A 19,093-nucleotide genomic window follows, 5' to 3' on the forward strand; every position below is an offset into this window, starting at 1 on the left:
ATCGCTTCCTCTCGGAACGCCAAATGGTGGTACTCGGCTTTCCACAATGTCACCGCCATGGTTGGTGCCAGTGTCCTCAGCCTCCCTTATGCCATGTCACATCTTGGATGGTATGTTTATCGCATCACTTCTAGTTTGGATTTTCATAATTGGTTTCTAGGTTTTGAGCAAAATAGAGGACGATGTAACCATATGTTTTTTTCCCTTCAATAATAATATATAGGGGTCCTGGTGTTACCATTCTTATACTGTCATGGGTGATCACCTTATACACTCTATGGCAAATGGTTGAGATGCACGAAATGGTACCCGGGAAGCGATTCGATAGGTACCATGAGCTTGGCCAATATGCCTTTGGTGAAAAGCTGGGACTTTGGATTGTGTTGCCCCAACCGCTAATCGTTGAAGTTGGTGAGGACATTGTCTACATGGTCACTGGAGGGAAATCTTTGAAGAAGTTCCATGACTCGGTTTGCCTTGATTGCAAGGAATTCAAGACTTCCTACTTCATCATGATTTTCGCTTCAGTGCACTGTGTTATCTCCCATCTCCCAAACTTCAACTCTATTTCCATCGTCTCAATGGCCGTGGCGATCATGTCCTTAAGGTGAATGTCTTTCTGTGTCAATATTGTCTGGAAGTTACATACAATGAAATAGTTAGATTAATGCATATTGGTGCTATGTGCAGTTACTCAACCATTGCTTAGGTAGCTTCTGCTGGGAAGGGAGTTAAACCAGATGTGGACTATAGTTGCACAGCTAAAACCACGTCTAATGCTACCTTTAATTTCTTTAACGCATTGGGTGATGTGGCATTTGCCTATGCTGGCCACTGTGGTTTTGGAGATCCAAGCAACAATCCCTTCAACTCCAGCAATGCCTTCCAAGGGACCCATGTGGAAACGAGTGTTTGTTGCGTACATTGTTGTGGCCATTTGCTACTTCCCTGTTGCTCTGATTGGGTACTAGATTTTTGGGAATAGCGTCTATGACAACATCCTCATTACCCTGGAGAAGCCCGCATGGCTTATTGTTGTGGCTAACATGTTTGTTGTTGTTCATGTCATTGGAAGTTACCAGGTGCGTGCGTTTCCATAGTTCCATTGCCTGCTTTATCTCGATCGATCTTCATTTATTTTCTTTGCTGAAGTGTTGAAAACCGCATATCTTCGCGATGCCGATGTTTGATATGCTGGAAACTTTGCTGGTGAAGAAACTGAACTTCAAACCTTCTTTCATTCTTCGCTTTGTTGCTCGCACCTCATATGTTGGTAAGCCAGCCTTCTGATCTCTCACGTACACATACACAAATGAATTCTAGAATCTAAATTTTTTTACTATAGAACTCTGACTTGTTTGCATGACTGCAGCGTTTACCATGATCGTAGCCATAACAGTCCCTTTCTTTAGGGGCCTCCTTTGCTTCTTCGGCGGATTCGCTTTTGCCCTGACAACATGTTAGGAATTTGGACTTCTTAAATTCACCCCTTTTAGGATCTACCCTTTGCAGGAATAACAAAAAAAAATAGAGAATTAATAATAACACAAGAAATTTATGTGGAAACTCCAAAACAGGAGAAAAACCACCATACCCAGAGAAGAAAATTCACTATGTGAAAATTGTTACAATCACACAATTTTTCTCATCATTCCAAACACACCTACAAAGTTACCTCACTAGTAAAACTTTAACTTTACACATCTTCCCTTTTTACAAAAAAACCAACAGAGGAATTTAACTATAGTCAAAAGTTACTAGATAAGCTTTCAACTGGTACACTTAAACTAAGAAGCTAAACCTCTTATTTATAACTTGGCCTAATACTTATCTATTTACATCTCACCGGTGTGGGATTAAAAAATGAGCACTAAGTCAAAAATCTCCACCTTGCGATTTTAACCGGTCCCACAGCCAAGCTCCACCTCAATGAAGATTTTCATAGCTTCCGCTATCATGCTTCACCATAAAAGCATACCCACTCAAAATAAACCAATTCCAAACATTTTACTTCGGCCTATGTCGAAAAACAACCTTGCTGAAAAATTACGGTGTAACTTTTACATTTGACTTTCCTGAAAATTCATCAGCCATCGATATGAATTTCCACCTCACACCCTGCATCAATGCCTGTGTACAAACTTGTAGACCTGCTAACATTAACACATCCTCTATCATGCCAACTTTGGGAATTAGCGACATGCCATGAGAATGTACATGTCTCCTTTTAAATATCAAAATCTTCCATGGAGAGAGACACAACATTAACATCATTTCCAGTATCTTCATTTACTGACTTGGAGCCACTTGCCGAACCTGCTCCAGCTCTTGGACAATTTTTCTTGACATGCCCAGATTGTCCACACTCCCAGTAGACTACTTTCTTCTTCATGGAGTTCTTCATCTTCCCATTTCCAGCTCCTACCATTACTAAGTTTTCAAGTGGAACATTACTTCCACTACTTAATCTTCTATCTTCAGAAAAGATTTTACTGGTAATATCTGAAAAAATTATTTTCTCATTCCCATGTATCAAAATAGGTTTCATGTACTCATAGGAAGGTGGAAGAGACCAGATGAGTCTCAAGACTTGATCCTCATCATCAATTTTAACTTCAATAACTTCTAACTAAGCGACAATGCCATTGAAAATGTTTAAATGATTTGAAATGGTTGTACTTTCACTCATCTGCAGTGTATAAAACTGCCCCTTCAGGTATACACGATTTGAGACGCCCTTCGTTTGATACAACTCTTCAAGTTTTTCCCAGAGTTCCTTTGCCATAGATATTCCATGCACATTTGCAAGAACATTTTTTGTCAGGTACAGACGTATTGCACTTGCAAATCCAGATCCTCCCAATCTTCATCGCTCATTTTAGATCTGCTCCTTTCACCAGTCACACAAGTACTAGTGCTGACTTCAGGTGTTAGTCTGCCCTTTAATGCCTTGTGTAATCTTGATTGAATTAAAACATCCTTGACTTGTACTTGCCACAAACCAAAATTGATTCTCCCATCAAATTTCTCCACCACAAATCTGACAAGATTTGAAGGCATACTTCCTGATATTGCTTTGATGAATTTACTGTAGAAATGAATAGTACCTCACTAAGTCAGTTCCCAGGAAAGATTGGAGGGTCACAATGGACACACTTCAAATTTTCAATCTCCTAGACAAAACCTCCTTAAACTGTACGTATCCACACTACCACACCAAAACTCCACCCCACAAAAAGAACCTAGTGGCTCTGATACCAATTGTTGGAAATTTGGATCTCCCAAATTCACCCTTCTAAGATCTACCATTTGCAGGAATAATAAGTGTGATGACCCGCTTTTAAGTGTATTTTCGCTTAAATGGTTGTTTTTATTTTAATTAATATATCAGTTATTTATTTTAATTTATTTGCGTTTTAAAATTGGTTTTTGATTTAATTTAATTTATTTGAGGTTGTGTTTTATTTCTTTTAGTTGTTTTGTGGTTTTAATCTTTTTGGCGGTTTGTTTCGTTTTCCCGGAGTGAGAACTGGACATCATCTCTTTTCACATCATTTTCCTTTTTTCTCTTTTTCTTTTTTTCTTTTTCCATTCTTTTCTTTTTTCTTTTTCTTTGTTCTTCTTTTTCTTTTTTCTTTCTCTCTCCCCGATCCGGACCCCCCCGAGCTCTCTCTCTCTCCTCCCTCTCCCTCACGCCGGCGTCCTCTTCTCCAGCCCCTATCGCCGCCGTCCGGCCACCGTTCGGCCTCCCACCGGTCTCATTCTCTTCCTCTCCCTCCGGTGCACCACCCCTCCAAAACCCACCCCCAACCGGCCGGCCGTTTGGCCGGAAAAGCTCCAAGAAGGGCGCACGGATTTTGCTCTGATCCGCCGCCGTCGCTCCACCTCCGGCCACCATTTCTTCACCACTTCATCACCGACTCCTTGCCGTCCTAACCCACCCATTTCCGGCCTCCAACGACCACCGGAACAGCTCCTACGAGCTTAGTTTCCGTTTTGGGTAATCCGGCCATTTTCCGGCGATTCCGCCGCCACCCATGGCCAACCACCATTTCCAATAGCTTTACAACCATCCCTAGACCATTCCCTATCAATCTCGTGTCCTAGTTTGTCCCCGTTCAAAAGTGGGTTTTTCAAACCCACGGCCACAGTGAATTTTCACTGTGACGTTGCTGTTTTTCCGCCGTTTGCAACGCCGCTTGTTTTCTAAAATTGCCATATAGCGCTGTAAGTATTTTCCAAACCCTATTTTCAGATTTTAATATATATTGCTCATTCAATTATTTACTGTTGTTGGTTGTTGATTCCGGACTGAGTCCGAGGAGTTTCGGGGGTCGGATGGATGGAGGACGGAGTTGCCTGTTTATGTGATTTATGTTTGTTGGATTATTTTATTATGCATTGTTATGGCATTACATGGTGCATGCACGTGTGTTTGTGGAATTGTGTGAAAAGCTTGTGTATTGGCGTGAGTGGTTTTACGGGTGCGTGTGTATCACGAGCCCAAGCCGGGATGGGTTATTATCTCGGTGGAGCTCCTCTGGTCACTCGGGAGCGGAATAAACTGAGTGATGTCCCCTGAGTTGTCGAGAGAGATGACGGGAGCAGGGCTAGGGGATGCTTGGCTACGAACGCGCCGGGCGCGGAACCGGGCATCGCCCTACTCACCGACTCAGTGGCCCTTCGCTGGCGAGGGCTAGAGGATGCTTGGCTACGCACGCGCGGGGCGCGGAACTGGGCATCGCTTGTTAGGTGTCACATTCGTGGTGGTACTCTGCGGTGTGACACTGGAGCCAGGGTGTGCAGATGACCCCTAGGGGAGGTCATGGTGCACGTGGTTAAAAATTGGATAATGGTTTGTGAGGCCAAATGGGACTTTTGGCGTGGGCCAGATGGACTTCTGGCGAGATATTGGGCCGGATGGACTTCTGGCGAGATATTGGGCCAAATGGACTTTTGGCGGCCAAATGTGACTTTTGGCGTGTTTTTCGGAAAGGATGTGTTTTTGGGCCAAAAGGGTTTTTGGCGTGTGTGGAAAACTGGTGTTTTTGGGCTTTGGGCATTGGGCATGGTTCATGCATCTTGTTTGAGTTTTATGTGTTTTTATCTGGTAGTGTTTGGGTTTTACTTACCTGCGGTACCATTCGTGGTTCCGTAGCTTTTGGTGCAGAGTTAGAGGACGAAGAGGAGGAGGCTGAGCCCGAGGATGCGGCTCCGCCGGGTTGCTGATGCTATCTTTTATATTTGTTAAAACTGTATTTGTGTTTTGTAATATTTTATCTATGTACGTTTTAAACAGCTTGTATTACGTTAAGAAAAATTCTGGTACTTAGTTATGACTTTCGTTATCCGTTGCATGTTTCTCTGTACACATCCGTTGCCTTGCACACACTCGGCACCCGTCGATGGGATGGTGACCCGGGTTGTCACCATCCGGACGTCTCAATTTCCCCGTGTTCGGGCGTGGGGATTTGGGGGCGTCACAATAAGAAAAATAGAGAAATAATAACAACACAAAAAATTTATGTAGAAACTCCAAAACAGGATAAAAACCACCAGACACAGAGAAGAAAATTTACTATGTCAAAAATTGTTACAATCATACAATTTTTCTTCTCACTCCAAACACACCCACAAAGCTACCCCATTAGTAAAACTTTAAGTTTACACATCTTTCCATTTTACAAAAGGGTCAACATAGGAATTTAACTAAAGTAAAAAATTACTAGATAAGCTTTCAACTGGTGTACTTAAACTAAGAGGTTAAGCCTTTTATTTATAACTTGGCCTAATGCTTACCTATTTACATCTCACTAGTGTATGACTAAAAAAGGAGCACTAAGTCAATACAACATACTTTGTAAGAAAAAAGGATTTTCTTTTCCCTCCGTCACATGATAATTCAATATAATGCTAAAGATCAGATTATGTTTTTTTTACTCATTACAGCTCCCCTGCATCATGTGGCTCCTCATCTATAAACCCAAAAAGTTCAGCTTATCTTGGATCACAAACTGGGTAATCATGTGGGCACTTGACATTGCTTCAAACTACCAAACGAGATCAAGCTTGGATTTTATTGAATTATTGTTCTTTTCCTGTTCTTTTCAATATCTTAAATTGATTATGTTTTGATTTCTACGTATCAGATCTGCATTGTGCTAGGTGTTATGTTGATGATCCTATCACCCACTACAACAGAAAATACTTTTGTCTGTGATTTAAAATCGCCGGGAAAAGTATAAAAATCACTGTCAAATCTCTATCCCAACGATTATAAACTCGCCGCCGGATAATTGCCGGTATTATTCAGCTATTTCTTCTATACTGCCACAAACTTCCAAAATCGCCGTGTAAAGTATGATAATTGGCAGCGATTTAGTAATCGCCGGCATATAATTTCAAAATGATAAAACTAGATGCCGGTGATCTAAAAATCATTGGAACTTGAATCTCCAGCGATTTTTTAATCGTCGGCAAATAAATTTCAAAATGGTACACTATATTCCGATGATAAAGAAATCACTGGGAATTTAGTTAACAGCGATTTCTTCATCGCCGGCTAACGCATTTAAAAACGGATAATGAGTTTCCAGCAATGAAGAAATCGTTGTCAAATGAATTGCCGGCGATTTCTTCATCGCCGGAAATTCATTTTCAAAACGGTAAACTATATGCCAGCGATAAATAAATCGCTGGCAATTCATTTGACAGCGATTTCTTCATCGCCGGCAAATCATAATCCGTTTTTAAATGTATTATCGGGCGATGAAGAAATCGTTGTCAACTAAATTCCCAACAATTTATTCATCGCCAGAAAAGAAATTTCAAAACGGTAAATTATATGCCGGCGATGAACAAATCGCTAGGAATTTAGTTCACGGTGATTTGTTCATCGCCGGTTTATGCAATTAAAAATAGATAATGAGTTGCCAGCGATGAAGAAATCGTCATTAACTTAATTTCCAGCAATTTGTTCATCGCCGGCATATGATTTACCGTTTTGAAATTTCTTTTCCGGCGATGAATAAATCACTGGGAATTTAGTTGACGGTGATTTCTTCATCGCCGACAACTCATTATCCATTTTTAAATCAATAAGCCGGCAAATAATAAATCGCCATCAACTTAATTTCCAGCGATTTGCTCATTGCCGGCAACTCATTATCCGTTTTCAAATGCATAAGCCAATGAATAATAAATCGCTGTGAAATTAATTCCCAACGATTTTCTAATCGTTGGTAGTTAACATCACTGCCATTAAATTATTTTTCAGCATTTTTAATATCGTTGCTCTTTAAGATAGTAGCGATTTATAGCAGCAAAAAAGAAATTCCTATAAAAAATTTTACTATCCTTGATGTAGAACTTTATAATTGGGTAACAATATTAATGGTCTAGGTAGAAACCTCGAGTACATTCAGAACTGAGGGTGACAGCATGGTGCTTAATTATCAGTGCAATCATGTACAGCAATAAATGTATTAGGTAATTAAACAACCAAAGAAACTTACTGGTATGCAAGAAGAAAACGTAAGAACATCTTTTAATATATTAATGATTTATTAATTCATTCGGCATATTAAGCGAAAATGTTTTTGGTCTGGGAAAAAGAAAAGTACTATCTACTCTAAAGTGGAGAATTAATGGTACTGCAATGGTGTACACCATGCATAAGCTGTAAGTTAATCAAACATAAGTCACTGAAAATACAACTTATTAAGAAAGACAATGTAAGCATAGTTCAAAGGATCGATGAGGTAATTCATGTGATAACATTCACCTACTTCCACAATATTTATTAATAATCCTCACCCATTCCTCGATGTATAGAGATTGAGGATTTCAGCCCCATTCCAAATTAATTAGTTCATCTTGCTTTAAACAATTTTGGAAATTTCCCTATTATTCTTTCTACGATTTACTAACTCATAATGAGGACTCCTTGAATGTCCTGAAAATCTAAATTATATTTATCAGGTGTAGCTAATGAAACCAAGAAACTGATCTATCAGAAACCCCAATTTATCTGTTATGTATGGCCACTAATATTAAATATTGACTCATCAAATAATTTATGAATTCCTAATAAACCTCATAAATATGTGTTTTCTGATAAACAAATTTCAATCTGTCAAGCTTCAAAATTTAATCACTAACTAATTACATAACCACCACTCAAGACCAGAAAAATAAAATTATAAACCAACAAAAGGGGTACACGAAAAATCCGAGAGAAATTATTATTTCAAAAATCGCTTCCCGGCAAATGATTTGAGGAAGAAAGGTGTTTCATTTGGGGTTGGGAGGTCAACGGGAAAGGAATGACCATAGTAATTTCGGGGGTTCTAACAGTAAGTGAGGAGGAGGGACTTACGACTGTGGCTTTGGCTTCAAAGATTAAGGCACCTCCAGATGCTGAGCAACTTCAAAATGGCTGGGTTTTGCCTTGTGTGGTGCTGCGTCGACGAGAAACGATTGGGCTTCTTCCTGGGCGAATGGCGTGTGGAAACAAGGGTTTTCTACAACGATGGAATTTTGGAGACTGTGAAACAAGGGAAGCTTTAGAACAAAAAGGGGAAGACTAGTGTAGGGAAACGAGGAGTGGAAAATGGGCACCAATGAGGCAATGTTTCAGTCGCTGGAGCTTTCTGGCAACAATTTTGGTCACTGATCCCTCCACTTCGAAGTGCCGAAGCTGGTCATGCGTAGATGAGGGTGGGGGAAATAAGTTGGGGGGAAAGAGTGATTTTGGCGCCCTTCGATCCTATCCCGACACTAAATGAAAATATTCTATGTTGCGGCGTGGAATGTCGTTGTAAAATGATTTTGTAGTTGCCGACTTGCCGCTAAAAAGATTTAACTACATGGCGCCGGCTTATTTTTAGAACTCCTCAGCGAGTTTCTAATCGCAGCCAAATGTATATATATGGCAACGTTTTATATGGCGGTGATTATAAAATCGAGGGTAAAACTACGATTTCTTGTAGTGACCCATTGGTGGGCTAAGGTCGATCATCCTTTTAGCCAAGAACTACAAGTTCTTCTCGTGAACTACAAGGCCGATCATCCTAATTCTTGTCCTTTCCAATCTATTTTGGTGATGAGCATATTTCAAGATATATCGAGTTATGTTATATACAGTCACTTTTACGTATTTTTTGTATAGTAGTCTACTGATATAATTAGTCAAAACAATTATATATTAAAAAAAAAATTGCATAGTCAATCAAATTAATAGAATATATAAAAAATATGTATAAATAATTATACATAAAATTTTTGTATTTCAAATGAATGTCTTTAAATAGTTGGCACAAGAAGCCACTTAAAATATAATGTATTACCATGTGTAATTCGGAATGACCAAAAGGGAAATGTTAGGTTGGCCTGTTTTTGCTCATGGCTTTGACTACTCGTATATTTTAATTATTTTTTTTAGTAGTTAAGAAATAGATTATTAATCAATTTGTGTATGTTTTTAAATATTTAAAAATATTTAAAAGAAAAAAAAAATGCAATTGCACTAAGGGTGTCCCAACGGTACGTACTAGAGTAGCAGGTACATGACAAAATTTAGTAGGAAGAATCAAAATCTCAATTCCAAATGGCAACTCTTGCTAAAGGCACGTGGCCTTATTGGTATTACTCTTAAGTCTTCAGATAGGGGTTTGGACTTCGAAAACCCAATTTTCTATTAAAAAAAAAAAGAGTAATGAAATAACAGTGAAATAACAGTGTGATGTATAGAATTTTTGTAAGTTGCCTTGATTATCCCACAGTGAAAAATCATGGTTTTGCTTCTGCAGTGCAGTTTAATTAACAAGCGTTCTACCACAGAATCTCGACATAAAAGACGATGGATTTTTAGCAGTTATAGAAAATGTGGGTGAGGGGTTAGTTTTATGAAGAGAATCCATGTATTCAATCACGAAAAACACAAAATTTGAATCCAGTCCTCTTCTCTCTCCTCTCATTGATTTTTCTTCTTCTCTTCCAAACCCATCGTCTGCAACCCAAACCCATCGATTTTTCTTCGAATCCCATCATCCACAAACCAAACTCATCGAGTTTTCTTCGAATCCCAGCAAGCCAAACCCATTTACGTTTTCGTTGGAATCCCATCGTCTGCAAGCCAAACCCATCGACTGAACTTCGAATCCATCGTCCGCAAGCCATCCCAGTTCCTTCTAAGAATTCACATCGTCTTTCCTCGACATCATAGAAGCCTTCCCGTCATTCTCTCCTCCACATCATTACCCTCATACACAGACAATGCTCATAGATGGAGTACCCACAAGGTAATTTTTTAAAATATTTGACCCTTTTATATTTTTGGGGTTGTGATTTCTGAATGTCTTTCTGCTGGGTTTATTTTTCTGAGTTATATGAATAATATGCATGAACATTTGCAATCTTTAGGCTTCTATTTGCATTATGAGCACACCCTGTTTGACGAAATGTCTCTGTGGGATATATTGGTTGGTTGTTGGTGTGTTAAAACATATTTGATGTTGGCAATGTTTCTTCACGATTCTTACAGAATTATTCAATTTTGAGGGACATGAATTGAGGTATGTTTTCAATATGGAATTAATTTGACCTTTTTCTGATTTCTCTTTTCCTTTTATTATCTTTTTTTGTAATCAAGAATCTACAGATCGTGGACGGTTTTATTTGGATGCTTTTGCATATGTGATAGATTAGAACATTAATTGGTGTTGTTTTCATTAAAGTCAATCGATTACCTTAGCTTTTTGAAAGATCTCTAACAACTCGATCGTCTGGCTTAAGTATTTATTTTTAATCAAAGTTTTGGTCGGTTGATATTAGTGGAATAGGTTGTATTACTCTGGTAAAGGTGCCGGGGCCTAATATTTTTCTGAGATAATCTTCACGTGAAAAAATGAAACCAGGGGTTAATTCTTGCATTACTATTTTTTTTTTAATATCTATGATATTGAAAATTTTGATCGTGCTATCATGCTAATTTAAGGCATTCATTTGCCTCTCTTGTGGAGATTAAGGCTTACATTTTAACTACTATCATATGCATTGTTTGATTAATTTTTGGCTGCTTATAGTTTAGAAAATATTCGGTGTTTGGCGCTTATATGAACAGGCATGCCACCTATTATGGAATTAATATCAGATTAGGAAAAGTTAAAAAAGACAGTCTATTTGCTAATTAAATAACTTGATTAAACTAACAATTTCTGCTCTCTTTCAGTTCCTAGCTATGCTTAAAAATGTAGGAAACCTCTGAGGTGTGAAACTGATTGGAATTATTCCCTTTTAGACACGGTTTTGCAACTGATTATATGTGATGTCAACCATCTGGATCTTATGATATCGAGTTTATTTTGCAATTACCATGTCGGAGCATTGAGTTTTATATTTATCATTTATTCTTGTCATTAGTTTGACACAATATTGGTGGTGTGGTGGAGCGAATACAATCCCAACGTAAGTTTATGCTTGTGATTCCTTTTTACCTTTTTCTATACTATTCTCCATTACATTCCAATCTTGTACCAATTAAGTTGGTCATTATTACTTTTTGGCATGGATCTATACAGTTATTTATCGTGTTCCAATCTTGTACTGATTAAATTAATCATGAGTAAACTTTCGTTTTGGCATTAATGTTTTTGTTGGGCATCAATATATTATTTATCAAAAAAAAAATGTTTTTGTTGGGCATCAATATATAGAATCCCGAGTTTTCACCTGTTGCTTTTCTTTTCAATGAATTGTTCAATTTTGAAGCTCATATTGGTCGTCATTTTCAATTTGGGATCAGCTTATGCTACTTGTGGTATAAATAAATTCTTTTGGCTGCTACTGGAATCTGAGGTGAAAGCTGCCAGTCTATGCAGATCACCTGCTTGTAAATTGTCAGGAATTCCTATTTCTGTAAAGCAAACTGTTTTCATTTGTTACTCGTATGTAGAATAAACCATGGAGCATTTATATGCAATAAGCACAAATGTTGCTGGGATATTGGGGCACACTTTAAATGCCAGCCCCAGTTTGTGACAGGATTCCATATTGCTTAATAGAAATCTGTCATCCGGTAGTCTGTATGGATGGTAGTATCTTTTTTCCCCTTCTAAGTTTTCCTTGTTCATTTTGTTAATTGATCAGGTGCTGGTTGAATTAGGTGGTTTTATGTTTTGGCTGTATGCATGTTTTCCATAGTGTTAAAAAATTCCAGAAAATGCGTGGATGGTATAATTGGAGCTTCGGATTGAGATGGAGAGGGCAGGAGTAGAGAAAGCCTCTTATAAGCTGGTTTTTGTCTTCATTGAAGTAGACATATTTCCTGGTCAAATGCATGTAGGGAGCCAGCGGAGGTTTGTTCTAAACTGGGAAAACAAATGAAATGAGTAAAAAGGGCCTTATACACGTGATGTGCAAGATGCAAAATATTTTATCTTTGTAGGCATGGAAAATCTGGAAGGGTGGACACCTTTGCATGACAAAGAAAATACCAAGTGCATTTTTTCAGTCCAACATGATATGAATTAATACCATCGCAAAATCACTAATAATTTACAGAAAAAAGTAGAAAAAGTGATTGTCATTACAAAAAGTGATCATAATTTACAGAAAAAGTTAATGTCATTACCAAAAATGATCATCTTCACTTGAGATATATTCATCTCCACCAAAAAATTGACATCTCCACCAACAATGAAGATCCCAAATAATAGTAGTCATTACAAAAAATTACTTTAGCAATTTCCACAAAAAAAATATCCTGCTCCACCAAAACTACACCATTTATAATTGAACGTGTACATCATCATCTTGGTCCACTAGATGCAATTGAGATGGCTGCATGAAAGAGCGTTGAGATAGTAGTACGATTAAATGCAAAATTATAAGCATTGGAATAGCAAAAGAAATTGTTAAAAGAACTAACATTTTAAGATATGTTACACCGTAACGTAGTTTGAATTACCTGTGTGGGAGAGGAACAGTCGGGCCAATACCAAAAAAAGCCGTAGTGTGGCTAGGTGCATACTGTTGGCCTAAAATGGAAAATAAATTTGTTAAAAATCCCCATCGTCATCCGGTTTAGAATTTCTTTTACATACCCCAAACTCTTTCTACTTATCATACTTCATATAGTAAGATCAAACTTTTTCGACAAAAGAAAATGTCATTCCAAGCTTAGGAGATTCAATGGTTTTATCACACTCATTATCTGCATGTCTTGCCTCATCACACTCATTATTTGCATGTCGTACCTCATCATACTCATAATCTGCATGACCTACTTCATCATACTCATATTCTGCACCTCCCAGTTCAGAATCCATTGCAAGTCTAGCCTTCAAATTATCTGGCAAGCTACAACCATATTAAAATAAATCATCATTTGAATATGTAGTTCATCATATTCAAATACCAATAAAAATAAGTTTTAAAACTACAAAAACAAGAGCATTGACTGTATTACTCATCCCCCTATAAACAATAAACACAGAAAAAAAAAAAAAAAAAAATTATAGGTTGATGTATATCTCAAGGAATTTTTTGTTATTTTCCCTTTTGTATGAAGCTCTTAAACTTAAGCACAAAGACCATCCCCCTAAAGAAATCCAATGAGCTAAAATTAGTGTATTGGAATGCATTTACACTTCTCTACCTAACATTAACAAATATAATTGAAGATTATAGTAGTTTAATAGATAGACATATTAGGTCCTACAATATTTGTTGCTGTAGCATGAAATATTCTATAAATGTTGTAAGAACTACTGACAATTAATGTATCTTCCTCAGACATTTTCTACAGTTCCCTGATTCTATATATTGCTCATATTCCAAACCACTCAATTAATATAATTTGCCTTAGAATGTCAAGGCCCTTATGCATCTGGTCTATGTAATATCTAGATCATATGAATTATTTTCTTTAGAATGATTTTATCAGCAAGCAACCTAGCTAGAATATGCTTTACAAAAAGTCAAGACTCCATGCATAACTATGAAATTTGCATAAGAATCATGTTTAGAATGATATGTATTAATACATGATCACAACTTCATAAATTATACTCCCTTCATGATTTTGTTTTAATATAAAAGTTATTATTCATTGCTTTTATAATTTGAAAGTCCATCTCAGATTCTCAATAGTTATCGAGTGAAAATGATACGTAAAAATTAATCTCAATAAAGAGGAATTTATAAATAGAGAAAAACAAAAAAATGATAATAATGCTGTTATAAAATACTTATCTTCATTCATTTTATAGTATGCATTATTTTCTATAAATTTATTTTCATTTCCTTTTAAATGATCGTATGAAGAAATGACCTATGAGAAATTAAATACCTCTTCCACTATTTTTTATTTCTCTCTTTTCCGGTAGTATTTTTTTATGTTTCCTAAACCTAAGACCTAGCCGGCCATAGACAGACGTATTTTCTGGTCAAATGCATGTAAGGAGGTTTGTTTTAAGAATAATGATAGTCTTGTCACTGGTTGACAACCAGGTCACAATTTAGATTTAAAAATAATAATAACAATAAAAATTAATAAAAAATTATGTAAATTTATTTTATAATTTTGTAAGATAAAATATTACTTAACCTCCTCATTATTATTTTTTAAAGTCAATATTAGAGTATTTTATTTATTTTTATTTATTTATTTTACTTAGTAGTAATTAAAGAAGTGACTCCTAATAAACTTATATATATTTTAAAAATTTTTAATGGTTAAAAATATTTAAAAAATATGTAAAATATAATAATTAAAAAAATTATCAATTTTATTAACGATAAGATGATAAATTATAACCTTAGTTATAAACAAGTTGTTAACCAGTGAGAAGTGTAACAGTCCACTAGAAATTTAACAGTGAAATTTCTATTGGTTTTAGGAATCTCGTGAAGACCCGATAAGTTTTCACTAATCTATTAATCGTATAGTTGATGTTATTACTCATTAGGGTATCAGAAGTATTTTTTTGATTATTGGAAATAGTTAGAAAGTTTTAATAGGACACATGGAAAGATTTTAACCACCTTACTCTTCCAAGTATACTCTCCACTTTTGGAAAATAGTCTAAACTGATTTTGTGGATATTATTGGATAAAAATAAAAATAAAAAGAAATATCTTGAGGTAATTTTCGTGAATATTATTGGGTAAAAATATTTTGAGTTGATTTTTATAGATACTATTAGATAAAAATATCTTAAATTGATTTTTGTAGATATTATTGGATAGAATATTATGAGATAATCTTTTATAGATATTTTGGGTAGGAGAAAACTACACTCAACTCTCAACTCCAGCCTTATCATCTTCCTTATCTCGTCCATAAGTATCTCCAGCCATCACCTACAAATTTATCTTCATTTACACGTTCCTTTAAAAGAATATCAAATACTTTCTCTCGGACAGCTTTTAGGAGTTCTTTTGCACTCCCATTTCGAAGTTTTTGTAAGTGTTTTATCATAAAGTCTCCTTCATATAAGTTGTTCCTTTTTTAGTCTAGTTTACATGGATATCTTATTTGTCTCATTTTAAGATCATTTGGTCAGTCAAATATTATATAAACTATAAAAAGGTCATTCTGGGAGATAAACTAGAGAATATGTTATAGTTTCGAGTTTTTGATCAAGCTAATGGATAGATATTGGTCTGAAATTTTTATGGAGTATTGTTAACATGTATATATGACTATTGGTTGAGGATTTTTGCATGATTAAAGGTTTTGATGAAAGGTTTTCTTAGATTTAGAAACTTAGAAACTGAAAGAAGAAAAACAGTTTCTGTTTTGAGAAACTTTAACTCTTTGGTGGTCTAAACCTATTCTAATGACTTTGATAATTTTATTGGAGGATCCTAAGCATCTTATATACATGTTATATTATTATTTTGAAGATATTTTATGTTAATTTCAAAGATATGAAATTTTATGCAAAGAGATATTCAGATAAGCCAAAGTGTGGATATTCTTGGCTAAATTTATGTTTTGGTTAACTTCTAACCATGTGATCTTGAATTAGAAGCTTATATATGTTTTAGGACATCTTTTTAAACCATGTGATGGTTTGGTTTGAAGATCATATATTTATAAGTCATAGATCAAGAGATTTATCAAAACTAGTTGAGGAAAAAGTTTCTGTTTTTGGACTAAGTGTAAAACCAAAAACTCCAAATGTTATTTTGTGATTTTGGTGACTTTAGTTTGATGATTTAAAGCATGGTTGATGTTAGGATGATATTATGAATATGTTAGAAGTAAGATTTGATTTTTGAAATTCTTGGAGATGTTTTGATTTAAGGTCAAAACTTGTGATTCAAGTGCTTGGATCTTTTTACAAAAAAGTTTGGTGTTGATTATTAGCTTTTTCTAAATGGATGTTTTAATTATGGTTTTGAACTTAAGATTGGAAGATGTTTGTTGCAAAATTTTGGTTTAAGCATGAGTTTTGAAGTTGGAAGGAATTGCAACAAAAATCAAGCGAAATGGCCTATGGATGTTTCGTCCATAGTGTGTTTTCCATAGTTGTGTTTTGTTTTAAATTTTTCTGAGTTGATATTTAAGTTTAGGACAAAATTTACATAAGAAATGTAAATATTGGAAACTTTTGGAGTTAGTATGCAAAATCCTTAAGTTATGGGTAAAACGGTCATTTTCTCACATGTAGAGAGTAAAATGAAAATTTTACTCTTTAATGTTAGTATTTTCCATATTTCAAATTATTAGTGATTTAGTTCTAATTTTTAGAATCACTAATTACAGTTCCTCTTGATCGCACTTGAAGTTTTATAAAAAATGCGGAAATCGAGGTAAGTTAGCTTTTAACTTACTAGCAGTCTACTGTATATGTGTGCTAAGTAAATGAACTACAGTGTATGTATGTATGTTATCATATATGTCATGCCATGCCAAGTTATCACGTAATTGTCTATTATACAAAATTTATTCTGTCATCAATTTTTATCTGTTACATAATATATTCTGTCATGTATTACTGTACATTACAAGTATGTCATGTTAAATATGTTGTCTATTATATGTTATGTCATGTTACAAAATGTTTCTATCTCAAGTTGGTCATGTATTTCAAGTTATGTTCAAATCACGTTATGTTACGTCAGGGCTCCAGTCCTTTCGTATTCCAGTCACGTTTCATCTTGAGTACATTCAGTTTGTGTAGAATAAATGGAGCGACAACAACTGTGGAGTATGTATTTAACTGCATTGTGATGTGTAGAATACATGGGGCCACAACAACTATGGAGTATGTATTTACACGTAGAATACATGGGGCCACAACAACTGTGGAGTGTGTATTTTTCATGTTAAGTCAAGTTTGCGTAGAATACATGGGGCCACAACAACTATGGAGTATGTATTTTTCATGTTAATTCAAGTTTCAGATCAAGTTCATGTCAAGTCAAATTCAGTTCATATTTCAATTTAAGTTATGTCAATTATGCTATGTTGTACGCTAAGTTATGCTTTAATTACTTCTGAATTTGATTATGCATTTATGCTTTTACTGTCATCCATGCATCATTAGCCTGTGTGGAAGTTTTTTGTTAACTTGCTGAGATTTGTAATCAAATCTCACTGTGGTAGTCCCAACTACCATTCCCCCCGAATGGTAGATCTTGTTACAGGACCTGAAGGAGGATCAGGAGCTGACCAACTAGACGCAATCGACTGAACGACGGTGCGTCGTTAATGTTAATATAGTAGTTAAATTACTACTTGTACGATGAAGTTGCATCTCCAGTACTTTTGGATCATAACTATTTTGGACTAGTGCTGTGATCTTAGTTATTCAATGGATCTTTATATATAAAGTATGTTTTAATTATTTGGGATATTTTCAGTTTGGTGCATAGTATTGCTAAAAAAAAAAAAATTATCCGCTGCAAATATTGCATAATGTTAAATGCATGTTAAGAATATTGCATCTTATATGTCATGAACGGGGACAGGTAACCTTATGTTGCATGTCTCGACACTTCAAATATCCGTCCGATCCCAAACGGAATTTGGGGGCGTCACAAGAAGGGTACCATATTTTAACCCCAATCAGTATACCCTCTCTCTCTCTCTCTCTCTCTCTCTCTCTCTCTCTCTCTCTCTCTCTCTCTCTCTCTCTCATTTCCTTGTGAAATGCCAAGGCCGTTTCTCTCTCCCCAATCGCTCCCAAACCCCCTTTCGCTCTCTCTAAGAATTCCTCCATTTCTCAATCTCTCTCGTTGACATCTCTCTGTACAATGCCCAAACTTATTTCCTAAACACCAGCAAATTATTAAATTGAACCCAATATCCAACAAGATAATTAAATATACAAAACCCTAATGTAAGAGAAAATGATAAAATGTTAATGGAAATACCTGGAGGTTGATGTCATTGGGAAACTCACACAGAAATGAAAAAATTGCAATAAAAAATTTTGTTGAGGTCGATCGCTGGAGCTCACCCAAAAATGAGAAATGAGAAGTTCATTTACATTTTTGTTCCTTCTCTCCTTTTTCTCAGTTTTTTTTTTTAATATAATGACAAATGAGACGTGGCATGCCATGTTAAGCGGGAGGGAGAAGCAAGAGGGAAGAGTGGTGATCGTAGAAGTACTCAGTCCCACAATTCTGCATTCAATGATGCGATCAGTCTGATTTGATGGTACGAGGTATGGTATCTCAAGCATCAGGGGTTTTTGCCTTGAGTTTTGCTACGGATCAACCACTGTTCACGGCTGATCCGTAGCACACATTACGTGTCTTCTTTTTCTTTTTTTTTAAACAAAATTTCGTTTCCCCCTCCCCCCACCTGATTCTCTCTCCCCCCACTCGATTTCCTCTCTCAGCTCATTGCCTCACCCAGCCCTGCCGTGTGCCACCTATAGTGCCACCAGCAGCCACCATTGCCTCCCACTCACGCTGGCCACCTCCAACCACCTTCAAACCTTCACGGAAGCCCCCACACATAGCACCCTCTCTCAACCAAAAATGGATTCTCCTGCACGGTTTACCGCTGCTACCGTCACCGTTGTCAACCTCCAGCCCCACCGTCAAGCACCACCAAGCCCTTGACCTCCCCCCT

The 19,093-nt window shown here is 36.2% G+C and overlaps 1 long non-coding RNA gene and 1 pseudogene across 2 annotated transcripts; both read left to right on the forward strand.

The window, feature by feature from the left end:
• Positions 1-9,053, forward strand: LOC122311402 (annotated as a pseudogene).
• A 649-nt stretch (positions 9,054-9,702) lies between these two features.
• LOC122311683 lies at positions 9,703-12,109 on the forward strand. 2 transcript variants are annotated; one of them, XR_006242842.1, is made up of 2 exons: positions 9,703-10,301; positions 10,423-12,109. It is a non-coding gene; the product is annotated as an uncharacterized LOC122311683 (long non-coding RNA). The 2 variants fall into 2 exon arrangements; XR_006242843.1 differs by having other exon boundaries at positions 10,544-12,109.
• Positions 12,110-19,093: the final 6,984 nt, after the last annotated feature.

This window comes from Carya illinoinensis, chromosome 5, assembly GCF_018687715.1.
Source record: "Carya illinoinensis cultivar Pawnee chromosome 5, C.illinoinensisPawnee_v1, whole genome shotgun sequence".
NCBI lineage: Eukaryota > Viridiplantae > Streptophyta > Magnoliopsida > Fagales > Juglandaceae > Carya > Carya illinoinensis.